Here is a 12,839-nt window from a genome sequence, read left to right on the forward strand (position 1 = left end):
AGAACTCAGTTAAAAACTGGTAGGGATCTTCTGATGGAAGTCCATGAAACTTGCAGTTCTGTTGCATTAGAGCAACTAGTTGAGACTTTAGCTCAAAATTATTTACTCCAATGGCAGGGATTGAGATGCTTCTTCCATCAAATTTGGAAGTAGGTGTAGTATAATCACCAAGCATCCTCCTTGCGCCTCCACCATTATTATTGTGTTCGGCCATGTCTCTCTCTTTTTTGAGATTCTCTGTAAGGTTTTCTCTGGATTGTTGTGCTTTAGCTTCTCTTAGCTTATTCTTCAGAGTCCTTTTGTAACATCCCACATTTTTGAAAATATAATTATAAATAAATTGTGATTTTATTTTATTAACTTTAAACTTTATAATTTTAGAAATTATTTTATTAGAAATAATTAAATAGATTCAGAGATAGTTTTATTTTGAATCAATTAATATTCTTAAGTAATTTTATATAATGGAATATTTTGTATAATTTTAGTAATTGAAAAATAAAAAAGAATTGTATAATTTAATTTAAGTAACTTTTATTCTTAAAAGGTTACGATTTATTTTATTAATTTGATATCTTATTTTATATAATCAATTAAGAATAATTAAATTAGTTTTATTAATATTTGGAGTTAAGTTAATTAATATTTTTCTGTAAATTTTTATAATTGGTTATTTTATATAATTTCAAATTAGAATTCAGTAATGGAAGTGTTATATAATTTAATTTAAGAAAAATTGTATTATGCTTAAATTATGGTTTATTTTATTAATTTGAGCTCTTAGAGATTAATTTATTAGGAATGATTAAATAAATTTTTGTAAATACTTTAAGTTTAAGTCAGTTAATATTTTTATACAACTTTTATTATAATTAGTTATTTTACATAAATTAGAAATAAAGTTCTAGTAATGGAAGAATGATGAAAATTTATATCATTTAATTTGAAAAATTAATATTTTGAGTTTAAATTGTATTCTATAAAATGTTATTAGTATGCTTACTTTATGATTTAAATTAAAAATAATTATTTAAGCTTATTGATAAATTAGTAAGTAAAATTCTGTGTTTCAAAAGTAATTTTCATAATATTATGTTTGAATCTTAAATTGTTATTTTATCTCGAATATTTTGTAAAAGTTTTTTAGTTACTCGTACATATTTTACTTTAATAAAGTCTTATATTTCTTATTTTATACGTATTGTTATTATCTAATACGTATACTCCCTGACCAATCACGCACTCACACATGTACTCCACATTTGTTTATTAGTTATTGGGCCACGCTTATTGTTTCCTCACCACTCACTCACGGTTAAACTCCTACCACATATACACAATACATATTACAGAAGAAAAAAAATGGAACAGAGAAGAAGCAAAGGGAAAATGGAGAACAGAGAGGGCTCGAGAGAGAAGGAAGAGAGGAGGAGGGATGTCGCTGACAGAAGAGGGAACCGCTGCCGCCATTACATGCCTCACCGTTGCTGTCGACAAGAGAGGAGAGAGCAGAAGGGAGATCAAAGTTGAGAGGGTTGAGACGGAGAACGATGAAGCCGTTGTCGTTGAGCCACAATCGCTGCCACTTTGCGTTGTCACCGCCGTTCTTGATATCAATTGAAGCCACGGCCGCTGTTGAGATCACCAGGGAGAGACACTTCCATCAAACCCTAGCCATCATTATTGCCTCTGCACGCAAGAAGAAGAAGGAGCTGGTGCCATTGGAGTTGCCATAGACGCGGTTGTTTCTACTTCTAGTATTCATTCTTCTGATTGTTGGAGTTGCTGTGGAATGGATCCACTGGCGGGGTGTTGTTGCTGCCGGAACCACCGGGAAGGATTACTGGGAATCATTGCTGCCCTGTTCCCGTTCTAATTAGGTTCAACATCCATTGGCCTGGGTTAGCCTTTTCCCCTTATTTCTGCTCCAATTGCACGCCCTATTTTGCCAATTTATTATTGAACTGCTTGTTCTTGTTTTAATTCAACTTTGCCTTGTGCTCTGTTTTAAATCACCAGTGCCGTTTTTGCTTTTCGATTCCATTGAATTCAAAATCTTCATCTCGCTGCAACCATGATCACTGTTGTGGGAGCTAATGGCACTGCTATCCCAGTTGTGTTGAGATGTAGTGCTGCTGCTTTCTTGGCTGAAATGGTTGCGTGACTAGTAGGGGTCTAGCCAGCTGTCTCGCCGCAATTTTGTCTCCAGTTTCTTGTAATTGCGACATCGAGGTAGGGGTTTAAAACGATTTTAATTTAAGAATGCCTACAAGGTTTATTGAATAACTGTAAATAGATTTAATAGCTGTGAGTAATTGATTGATTATGTGAATATTGAATTGTGACTGAAATTGTGATTGGAATGGTTGAGATTGTGATTTGAAATTGTTGATTGGTGATATTGATTGATTATGTAGATTGGGAATAGTTTGATGACTTATTGTTGAGCTATTATTTGGTATATTGTAATGTTAATGAGCTTGGTTGGTGGTTGATTTGGAATTGGTTTTGAGGGGTATTGAAGGGTTGGATTTTGAATACTAAATGGTTTGCTGAAAATCAGGTTCTCTTGAAATTAAACGGCAACTTTGAAAGTGAATCAGTGACTCTATAGTGACTGAAATGATAAGAATTTAAGTGTTAAGTAAATTATATTAAGTGTAATTGTGAAAATTCAATTTTTAAGGTTTCGTATCAACTAGAGAATTAGTTATGATTTTTCAAAGTTGAATTCTAAAATCTGATTTTCTGCATAATTTCTAAACTGAGTCTGCAACTTTGAAAAGCTATAACTAATTCTGTGATTATCGAAATTGCGTGGAACTAAGTCCGGATTAAGCTTAGGAATATAGAGAACTGGACTGGTGAATTTGAGACTTTTTCATTAAGTTTATGATTTATGGTGAATTTTTGAATTATGGATGTCAAATCTGGTTTTTCTGCAGAGTGTTTAACACAGCAGCAACTTGTTTCCTCTATTGGAATTTTTCCAGTTTGAATTTTGAAATGGAACCAATTTTAAATGAAACTCTGGTCCTAATACTTTAATTTCACAAAAATTTAGAATTCTTAGTGTTGTGGTTTTAAAGATTTGGATTTTTAAAGTAAGATGTATTATGCAGTAAAAGTCAGGTTTTGTTTTCTAAATCAGTAACTTTGAGACTTTATAATTTTTAATTCTGGAATGATATTGAGATGCAACCAATTGGAGGTGAAAGTTGAGTATGTTTAGTACATATGATTCAAATTTCAGGGTTTTCCATATTTTAATAAGTGAGTTATGGGACTTGGAAGAGGTTGTGTTTAATGATTTGTAAAACAGAATTCTGCAGAAAATTACCTAACTTCCAAGCTACGTAACTCCTTCATTAAAAATGGTATGACCCTGGAACCAATTGAGAAAGAAATTTGGATAAGTTAAGTTTAACCACATTAATTTTGAAGGTGGTTGAATTTAATTTGGATTTTATATGAAATTTTGAATGTTGTATGCTGCAGCTGTTTTCTGGATTTAAAACACTGCAGAGCAGTCACGGTTTTGCTTATATTCCCGAAGCTAGAGTCAATGAAAAATTATAATTTTTGGTTTAATAGAAAGCTTAATCCGAGATGGTCGCATGGATATAAAATTTGCATAATTCCAAATTCATTTGATATTTTAAAAACTGGTTCGAGTGTTACTTGGAACTGTAGGTCGATCTCGGACGAGATCTTCTGTGTTGGTCGGAGCCGACGTGTCCGGCAGGTGTATAGCGGCCGGAGCTGGTGTGTCCGACTTGTGGAACTGAGAGTGCTGTTGATCCTTTATCACCAAAGGGTGGGGGTACCTGCAAAGGATTCCGATGCTTAAGTTAGCAAGGGTATTAAGCAGGTATTGAGTAGAATCAGAGTATGAGTTATACCTGGGTGCTCCAGTGTATTTATAATGGTGAGATGTGGCCTCCTGTGGATAAAATAAGTTAGTTATCTTATCTTATCTTTATCTTATCTTCAAGTGAGGTCATCTTATCTTCAAGGGAACCGCCCTTCTCTTGTAGGCTTGGGCTGCCTTAGGATCTGGGGCGTGTTCCTTTATTTAGGCCATTTGTTTGGGCTTTCTCATGACTTGGCCGAGCTCTTTGAGAAGAGGTCGGATTGTCCTGACCTGAAGAGGTCGGTCGCTCTGTCTGTAGAATATCCCGGGTTGGACAACTCGACCCAGGATATGAACACTATACATCCCGGGTCGGACAGCTTGACCCAGGGTATGAACAGTGCCCCTGCTTGAGTTCGATCTTTCCGTGAGATCGTGCTTTTCAGAGCTTCGATCTCTTTGGAAGTCGTGCTCAAGCATCTGTCTGGCTTGTTTCTTCATTGCTTTGCAATCTTTGCAGATTTTCTAGAGGTTTGGTACTTCACAGTCCAACCTCTTTTGAGCGGTAGTGTGGGTTTTCTACCCTTGCCTTCTGGATCACGCCTTCCTTTAAGTTTGTGTTGACAACCCCCTGCTTTGGCGAAGTTATCCTTGTGGCTTGATATCCGGGCTTTTAGTGACTTGTCCAATAACTTTTTAGTGTTCTTTATATAGAACCTTTTTTAGTCTCGGATGACGTTCGTAACCCTGTTTGAGATTGTGCCTTCTTTGAGTGGAGTTGTATCCCTTTTGGCTAAGCACATTTGAGCCTTAAATTGTTTCCCAACCTTTTGGCTTGTTCTTTTTTGAGATCATACTTGTGCCTCTTCTTAGCTGACGTCGACCTGTACGACTTTGCCCCTGCTTGATTTCGGATCTTTTCGTGAGATCGTGCTTTCAGAGCTGCGATCTCTTTGAGGAAGTCGTGCTCAAGCATCTTTGTTGAGTCTGGTATTGCTCTTTTTATTTTGTTGAGAGGTCTTTTCAGCCTTCTTCCGACTTTGTTTGTCTTCACTGCTCGGGCTTTTTAATCATAATCCAACAACTTTTTAGGTAGTGTTCCGATGGGAGAATCTTTTTATAGTCTATTTGGATGACTTTTTAGCGCCGTTTTGATTTCTGCTTTTGCCTTTTAAGTAGTGTCTTTTTTCAAGACTTCGTACTTTTTAGCAAAGCATTTTGGCCTTCCTTTGGCCGTTGCGAGATGTCTTTGTCCCCTTTGTGGATCTTTGTAGAGTGTCGGTACTTTGTTGTCCGACCTCTTTTGATCACTCCTGGTTTTGTCCACTTTCTGCCGGGTCGAGGTGGTCCTTGGGGCTAACTTGTCTGACGACTTTTTAGTGTTCTCGTAGAACTCTTTTTAGTCAGTCTGAACAATTTTGATAGCCTTGTCGTTGAGCCGTGGCTTTTTTGGGTGGAGCTATGTCCGTTTTAGCGCACGTTTTTCATTGGTCCGACTTCTTCTTGTCGGTCCAAGCTGTAGCTTTCATTGGTCTGACTTCTTTTTATCGGTCTAAGCTGTAGCTTTCGTTGTAGCTTTCGTTGGTCCGACCTCTTCTTGTTGGTCCAAACTGTTGCTTTCGTTGGTCCGACTTCTTCTTGTCGGTCTCTTCTGAGTTATGTATGTAATCCTCTTTCTTGGACCTTGTTCAAGTCTCTTTCAGGGATTACTTTTATAACTTTTGTCGCTTGGGCCGAGTTTGTCATGTCGAGTCCTCCTAAGTTATTTCTATAATCCTCTTTCTTGGACCTTGTTCAAGTCTCTTTCAGGGATTACTTTTATAATTTTTGTCGTTTGGGCCAACTTTGTCATGTCGGGCTCTTCTAAGTTATATCTGTAATCCTCTTTCTTGGACCTTTGTTCAGGTCTCTTTCAGGGATTACTTTTATAACTTGTTTTGTAGGAGACCGACTTCGTTAGGTCGATCTCTTCTAAGTTATTTTTGTAATCTTCTTTCTTGGACCTTTGTTAGGTCTTTTTCAGGGATTATTTTTATAACTTGTCTTGTAGGAGACCGACTTCGTTATGTCGATCTCTTCTAAGTTATAGCAATTCCTCTTTAATAGGGTTGGCCAGACCTCTTTCCAGGGATTTGTTGATAACTTGGGTTGACTTGGTCTGACTTTTTAGTGTCGGCCAGTCTTTTTAAGTTATTATATAGCAATCCATAAGACCTTGTCAGGTTCTTTTTGGGATCACGTTCGATAACTTCTTGCATTATTCTGCGTTCATCTTTGCCGATTTGTAGATGGTGGTTTATGTCCCGGTTTGATCGTCCTTTAGGTGAATCACGTTTTCACCTTTGTCGGACGATCATTCCTATCGAGATCGTACAGTGAATCTGTTCTTCACTTTCTGTCGATTGTTGCTTTATAACTGGACGATGAATGCTTCAGATTAATGCGTCTTGATTGAGCAGTGAATTTGGTTTTCACTTTCTCGACCTTTGTTGAAATCAAACGATGAATTCGGTTTTCATCGTGGTCGGGCGGTGAAGTTGGTTTTCACCTTGCTGACCTGTCGCTTTGTAATTTGACGATGAATTTCGCTCTCATCTTGCCGACTTTGTTGTGATCGGGTGGTGAATTTGGTTTTCATCTTGCCGGCCTTTGTTGGAATCAAAAGATGAATTCGGTTTTCATTGTGGTCGGGCGGTGAAGTTGGTTTTTGATGTGTGGAAAATGATCCAACACAAAACTCACTGGCAAGTGTACCGGGTCGCATCAAGTAATAAAACTCACGGGAGTGAGGTCGATCCCACAGGGATTGAAGGATTGAGCAATTTTAGTTTAGTGGTTGATTTAGTCAAGCGAATCAAATATTGGTTGAGTGATTTTGTATCCAACAGTAAGTAAATAGCAGGAAATGTAAAGGGAGAGTGATAAATTGCAGAAATTAAAGAGAACTGAAAGTAAAGGTGCTGAATCTTAAAGAACAAGAAATTAAATGATTGAAACTTAAAGTGCAAGAAATGTAAATTTCGGTAACTTAAAGTGCAAGAAATATAAATTGCTTGAATGGAAAAGGGATTTGAGGACTGGGAATTCAGAATTTAAGCAAGGGAAATTAAATTGCAACAATTAACTAAACAAGAGATGAATTGAAATAGACTAGATCTCAAACAGAAATGGAAATTTGAATGCAACAGTGGTTCAACAGAAGAACCATAAAGAAAATCAGATCTCAGGACTCCAGAGACTAGATAGCAGAGTCTAGATCTCAATTGCCTTCCTAGATCCAAGTTCACAAAGCAAGTAAAGAGAAATTGAAGATTGAAGCAGTAAAAGAAATGTAATTGAACTCAATTATGCAGAAGAGAAATTAAAGAGATCTTGAATGGAGATTGAGACAGAAATTCCTCAATTCTTCACACCCAAGACTTAAACAAGAGAAGTAAAAATGCTCAAGCAAGAACAAGGAAGAAGAGAGATCAATTCTCCTTCACAATTCTCTCAGATCTCAGTTCAAAGCTCTCAAAGAAAAATGAAGTTCCAGAATGTAAAAATTCAAAATCAAAAGAAAAGTCTCAATTACATCAAACTATCTCCTATTTATACACTTTCTATTCTTGGATTTTGGAATTTGGATGGGCTTTTGATTTGGTGAAGAAATAAATTAAATTGGATTTTCAATCCAATTTTTAGCCCATGAGAAATTAGCTTTCAGGAGGCTGCCCTGCCCTTGTGGAGGGCAGAGCAGGGAAATTGTGTGCGTGCTGAGTGTGGGACATCAGGATGCTGCCCTGCCCTTGTGGAGGGCAGGGCAATGTTGCCATGATGCGCTTAAAATATTTCGCGTGCCAAGTCTTGGACATCATCAGGATAGCGCTCAAGTGGTGCAGCTTCCTTGCTTTCTTAGTGAAGCCTCTGTGTTCGAGACAATTTTTGGCTTATTTTCCTTTGTGAGTAGCGCCACTTCTTTCCTTCTTGTACTTGGGTTCGAAACCCATGGGTGGCACTTGGAGACAATTTCCTTTGATTTTTTCTTGTATGGAGCCCGATATTGCTCTTGAGGAGGGCAGGGCAAAATTTCTTTGGAAGCTTGGTTCATTATGCTGCTCTCTTGGAGGGCAGTGTGCTCTCCTGGAGGGTAGTGTAGCTTCCTCCCTTCCATGCGCCACATTCTTTTTTTCCTTAGGCCACGCTTTCTTAAGACACGCTTCCTCTTTTCTTCTTTTCTTCACCTTCAAATAATCAAAACAACCAATCAAAGTATCACTAAATTCACAAGGCTTATAAATCAATTAAAAATCAATTAAATTTAGCTTAAACCTCATGAGTTAGCATCAATTAAATGGTGGTTGTTTGATTCAAATAAAACATGCAATTCCACTCTAAATTGCTTACTTCTAGTGTAAGAAAGTGCATAAAGATTAGTGAAACAAGTGAAATTAGCTTGAAAAATGGGTATATGATGACTTGTCATCACAACACCAAACTTAAATCTTGCTTGTCCCCAAGCAAGCATCAAAACTAAGAGAAAATGAAATGAACAAGAAGAGAAAACATATCCTTATTAGGCATATAGCAAAATTTGATTCATGGAGTTTTTATGCAGACAATGATAACTCAGTTATTATTTGCTGTTACATAATATACACTTTTCCTTAAAGGCTTACTGAACTTGCTGTTATAAAGTTTACTCTTTACTTGCTCCCTTGCTAACTTTTCTTTTCTCATTTTGCTTAACAAGCTTATTATTCTTTGAAGGCTTGGTGTCAAATGTTGTAGTAGTAGCCTTTGGCTTTATTTTTACTCAACATCTTTCCACCACAGACACATGGCACACTATCTCCTCCTAGGATCATTGATGCCCAGCATCTCTTTGGATAACTAAATGTTCTGTATCTAGGTTGCTCTTTATTGTGGACTTTCAATTGGCCATCCCAAATCAGTTGATCTAAGTGACCGGGTTTTGAAATACCCCTCAGAATTTACTTGTCCAAGCATATCCTAGTACAAGAACACCACAGGCATGTGTCCTAGGGTCCAAGCTATTGGTGTCCAGCCTTTATTCTTTGTTTTTCTTGCCACATTGGCTTTTTCTACTTCCTTTTCTTTCTGTTTTATTTTTGTTCTCAAGGGCTTTTTCCTTTACTGATAGAAACCTTTATGACAGCAAGCTAGCTCACACTTCAATGAAAATTATATTATGCAGCAATTATTTCATGAGTTATGCATTTAATCAAACACATATACCACCATTAACTTCCATTCTAACTTATGCAACATTGGATATTTACTTTCTAATTCAAACAATTATCTTTTATTTAAGCATATGGGAAACAAAACAAAATTTAAAGCTAAGTGATGAATGACAAGCACTTATGCAAATAAGCATTCTTAACAAACAATTCCACTTGCAACTAGATAAACACTTTAGCAGGACATACAATGGTTTCCAGATTCCAAACACTTCACAGCAGCAAGGATTAAGTTTAGATACAACCTTTGAAGTTGCAGCCCTTTGATTCTTCCTTCTGTTGTGTTCTCTTTGAGTTAAGATGCATAATATCTTCAATTGTTGACTCATGTCCTGCATAATTCTCAAAAGTTGCTTGCCTCTCAAGCCCTTAAGTGCATGATTAGTATGCATAAATTGAATGTGGCTCTTGGATTTATTTTGGTGTGGGAACACCAAACTTAATTGCTTGCCACTGCCTCTGATGCAACAAGTTAACCATATGTGAAACCTTGTGTTCTTGCTAAAGGTTATGGAATTAAAGCTAGAAAGCAGTTAAATAGTTGGATAATTTGTTTGATTGCTTGGAGCTAGCATTATGCAAGAGGTGAGAATGTGTTTTTAAATGAGATTTTTGGTGGAACACCAAACTTAGAATCTTTCATTCTCCCTTAAATTATTTTGGTGTGCAACACCAAACTTAGCTCCTTGCAATGCATACCAATTATTCAACATTTTTATTGAAAAAGCTATGAAAAGAAAACTACCTCAGGTTGGGTTGCCTCCCAACAAGCGCTCTTTTATTGTCACTAGCTTGACATTGACTCCCTTTAGGGTGGTTGATGCTGGTGATGTCTCAACTTGTCCCCTCTCACTGTAAGCTTTCTCTGTGTGCCTTGATGCTTAATTTCAATGTGCTCAAGAGAGAGTACTTGGTTGACAGTGTAATAATCTTTTGTTCCCAGCTGTTGATATACTAGTTGCACTTTGTCACCTTTGGAAAATCCTTCAGTTGGGAATTTTTTACTCTTCCACCCTTTGTAAGCCTTCTTCTTGTTTTTCTTCTCTTTCTTTCTTTTTGATCTATCTCCCTTGGCAGTGACTTGAGTTGTGATACCTCCCTTTTTGTTTATCATCCCAGCTTCTTTTTGAATTCCTTCTCCTCCTTGCACCTGCTCATTCTTCTGTTCTACTGTGTTGTTGGTTGCTTGCCTTGGAAGATAGTCACTATTTGTCTTGCTTGTTCCTTCATTACTTTGTGATTCTGGAAACACTTTCAAGGTGATGCTTTCCTCATGCATCCTGAGGGTTAGCTCTCCCTGTTCTATATCTACAATGGCTCTAGCAGTGGCCAAAAATGGTCGACCAAGTATTATGGAGTCATTGCCATTTTCTGAAGATTCCAGGATCACAAAATCCGTAGGATATATGAACTTGTCAACCTTAACTAAAAGGTTTTCAATCAACCCTTTAGGATATACCACTGATTGGTCCACCAACTCCAAGGACATCTGTATTGGTTTCACCTCCTCTATGCCAAGCTTCTTCACTAAAGAAGATGGGATTAGATTTATGCTTGCTCCTAAATCACACATTTCCTTGTTGATGAATAGACTTCCAATAGTGCAAGGTAGGAAGAAACCTCCAGGATCTTCAAGCTTGGGAGGGAGCCCTTTTTTGATTAGTGCACTGCATTCTTCACTGAGCATTACAGTCTCCTTCTCATTCCAACTCCTTTTCTTATTGATGAGCTCCTTTAAGAACTTGGCTTATAGAGGCATTTGCTCCAATGCCTCAGCCAAGGGTATGTTGATCTCTATCTTTTTGAAAGTCTCAAGGAATTTGTGAAAATATTGATCCTTTGCTTCTTTTTGGAATCTCTGTGGATAAGGTAGTGGAGGTGTAAGACTCTTCTCCACTTGCTGCTATTTTGGATTTGGTTCTTCCATGATCTGCTTTCCCTTTTTCAAATTTTGTGATTGGTTGTTCTCTTCTGTGAGCTTTTCTGGGACATTCTTGCTTGTTATGTCCTTGTTGTTAGCTCCATCTTTCTCTGTTGGTTCTTTGTCACTCTCCGTAAGTTTCTTGGTTGCTCCTTGGTTGCCAGCCACCAATGTCTTTCCACTCCTTAATTGCACAGCTTTGCATTCTTCTTTTGGATTAGGAATGGTATCACTTGGTAGTGAGCTTGAAGGTCTCTCAATAGAAATCTGCTTGGAGATTTGTCCAATCTGCCTTTCTAGGCTCTTCATGGAAGCTTCTTGGTTCTTTGTTGTCAATTCTTGGTTCTTCATCATCTTCTCCATGAGCATTTCTAGATTAGTAATCCTTTGAGAATCTTGTGAGATTGGTTGGTTGTGAGGTGTTAGGGGTTGGAAGGATGGGTAATGTGGTGGTATGCTGTGATTGTTGTTGGTATGGTGAATTTTTTGCAGGTTTGGGTAATTGGGGTTGTTGTAATTGAATTCCCTTTGTTCCTGATATTGAGATTCCTTCATTCCTAAATAAGAATGTGGCTTCCATGGTGGGAATTGTGCCTTCACTGTGGTAGAATGGAGAAAGTCAATTTGTCTAGCTATTGACCCCAATTGTTGCTGAGTTTGCTAATGTAGCTGTTTGCTTTGATTCATGACTGCCTTCATTCCTTCAAGATTCATCATCTCCTTGTCTGAAGTTGCATTCTGTGGGGTCTTAAATGAGTGTTGGTTATTGGCTCTCTTGTTATTGAGCTCTGCAGTTCCTTGGCCAGTTGCTGTTGCTTTGAGAAGGTTATCTGAGACGTAATCCACTGCTCCTCTTGTTTCTGGGGTTAATCCTTCATAGAACGCTTGGAAACCCACTTTGTCATTTGCTTTCTTGTATCTTTCCCATGCTTTGAACAATGGTTCTTCCTCTCCTTGTGTGAATGGATGTATCCCCTCTTTCATCTTGATGTTTTGTTGGGATGAGGAGAATTTGGCCAGAAATTTGGCAACCAAATCGTCCCAACTAGTAATACTTCCCTGGGGAATGGTTTCGAACCATTGTGCAGCTTCGTCCTTTAGTGAGAAGGGAAATAGCAAGAGCTTACAGGTGTCATGATTTACACCATTGGGGCTAACAGCACCACAAGTCTTTAGAAAAATGGATATATGCTATTCAGGATCTTCCACTGGGTTTCCGCTGTAAGAACAATTTTTCTTGATTGATGTAATGAGTTGCGGATTCATGTTGTGATGTTCTTCTTTCTCAGAAATTCCTTCTTCAATGATGCCTTTCCCTTTGGCTGCTCTACTTTCCTGTGACATATGAATCAATCATAAGGAATACACAGTGGTACTTTTTGGAAAATAGAGTGTAGTTATTTGTGACAAAACTTCAAACAGTTAGCGTGTTAACAGAGGCAAAACTTCAAACAGTTAGTGGGTTAGTCAAAAATAAAGAAAAAGTGCTTGATCTAAATTACCACCTCACTTAATCATTGTCAATCTAATCAATCCCTGGCAACGGCGCCAAAAACTTGATGAGATATTTTGGTGGAAAAATGAATTTCCCCCAAAACACACAAATCTAACCGGCAAGTGCACCGGGTCGCATCAAGTAATAAAAACTCACGGGAGTGAGGTCGATCCCACAGGGATTGAAGGATTGAGCAATTTTAGTTTAGTGGTTGATTTAGTCAAGCGAATCAAGATTTGGTTGATTGATGGGTAACTTGCAGAATTTAAATTGCATTGAAAGTAAAGAGAACAAGAATTAAATTGCTGAATCTTAAAGAGCAAGAAA

This window comes from Arachis duranensis, chromosome 2 (assembly GCF_000817695.3).
Source record: "Arachis duranensis cultivar V14167 chromosome 2, aradu.V14167.gnm2.J7QH, whole genome shotgun sequence".
NCBI lineage: Eukaryota > Viridiplantae > Streptophyta > Magnoliopsida > Fabales > Fabaceae > Arachis > Arachis duranensis.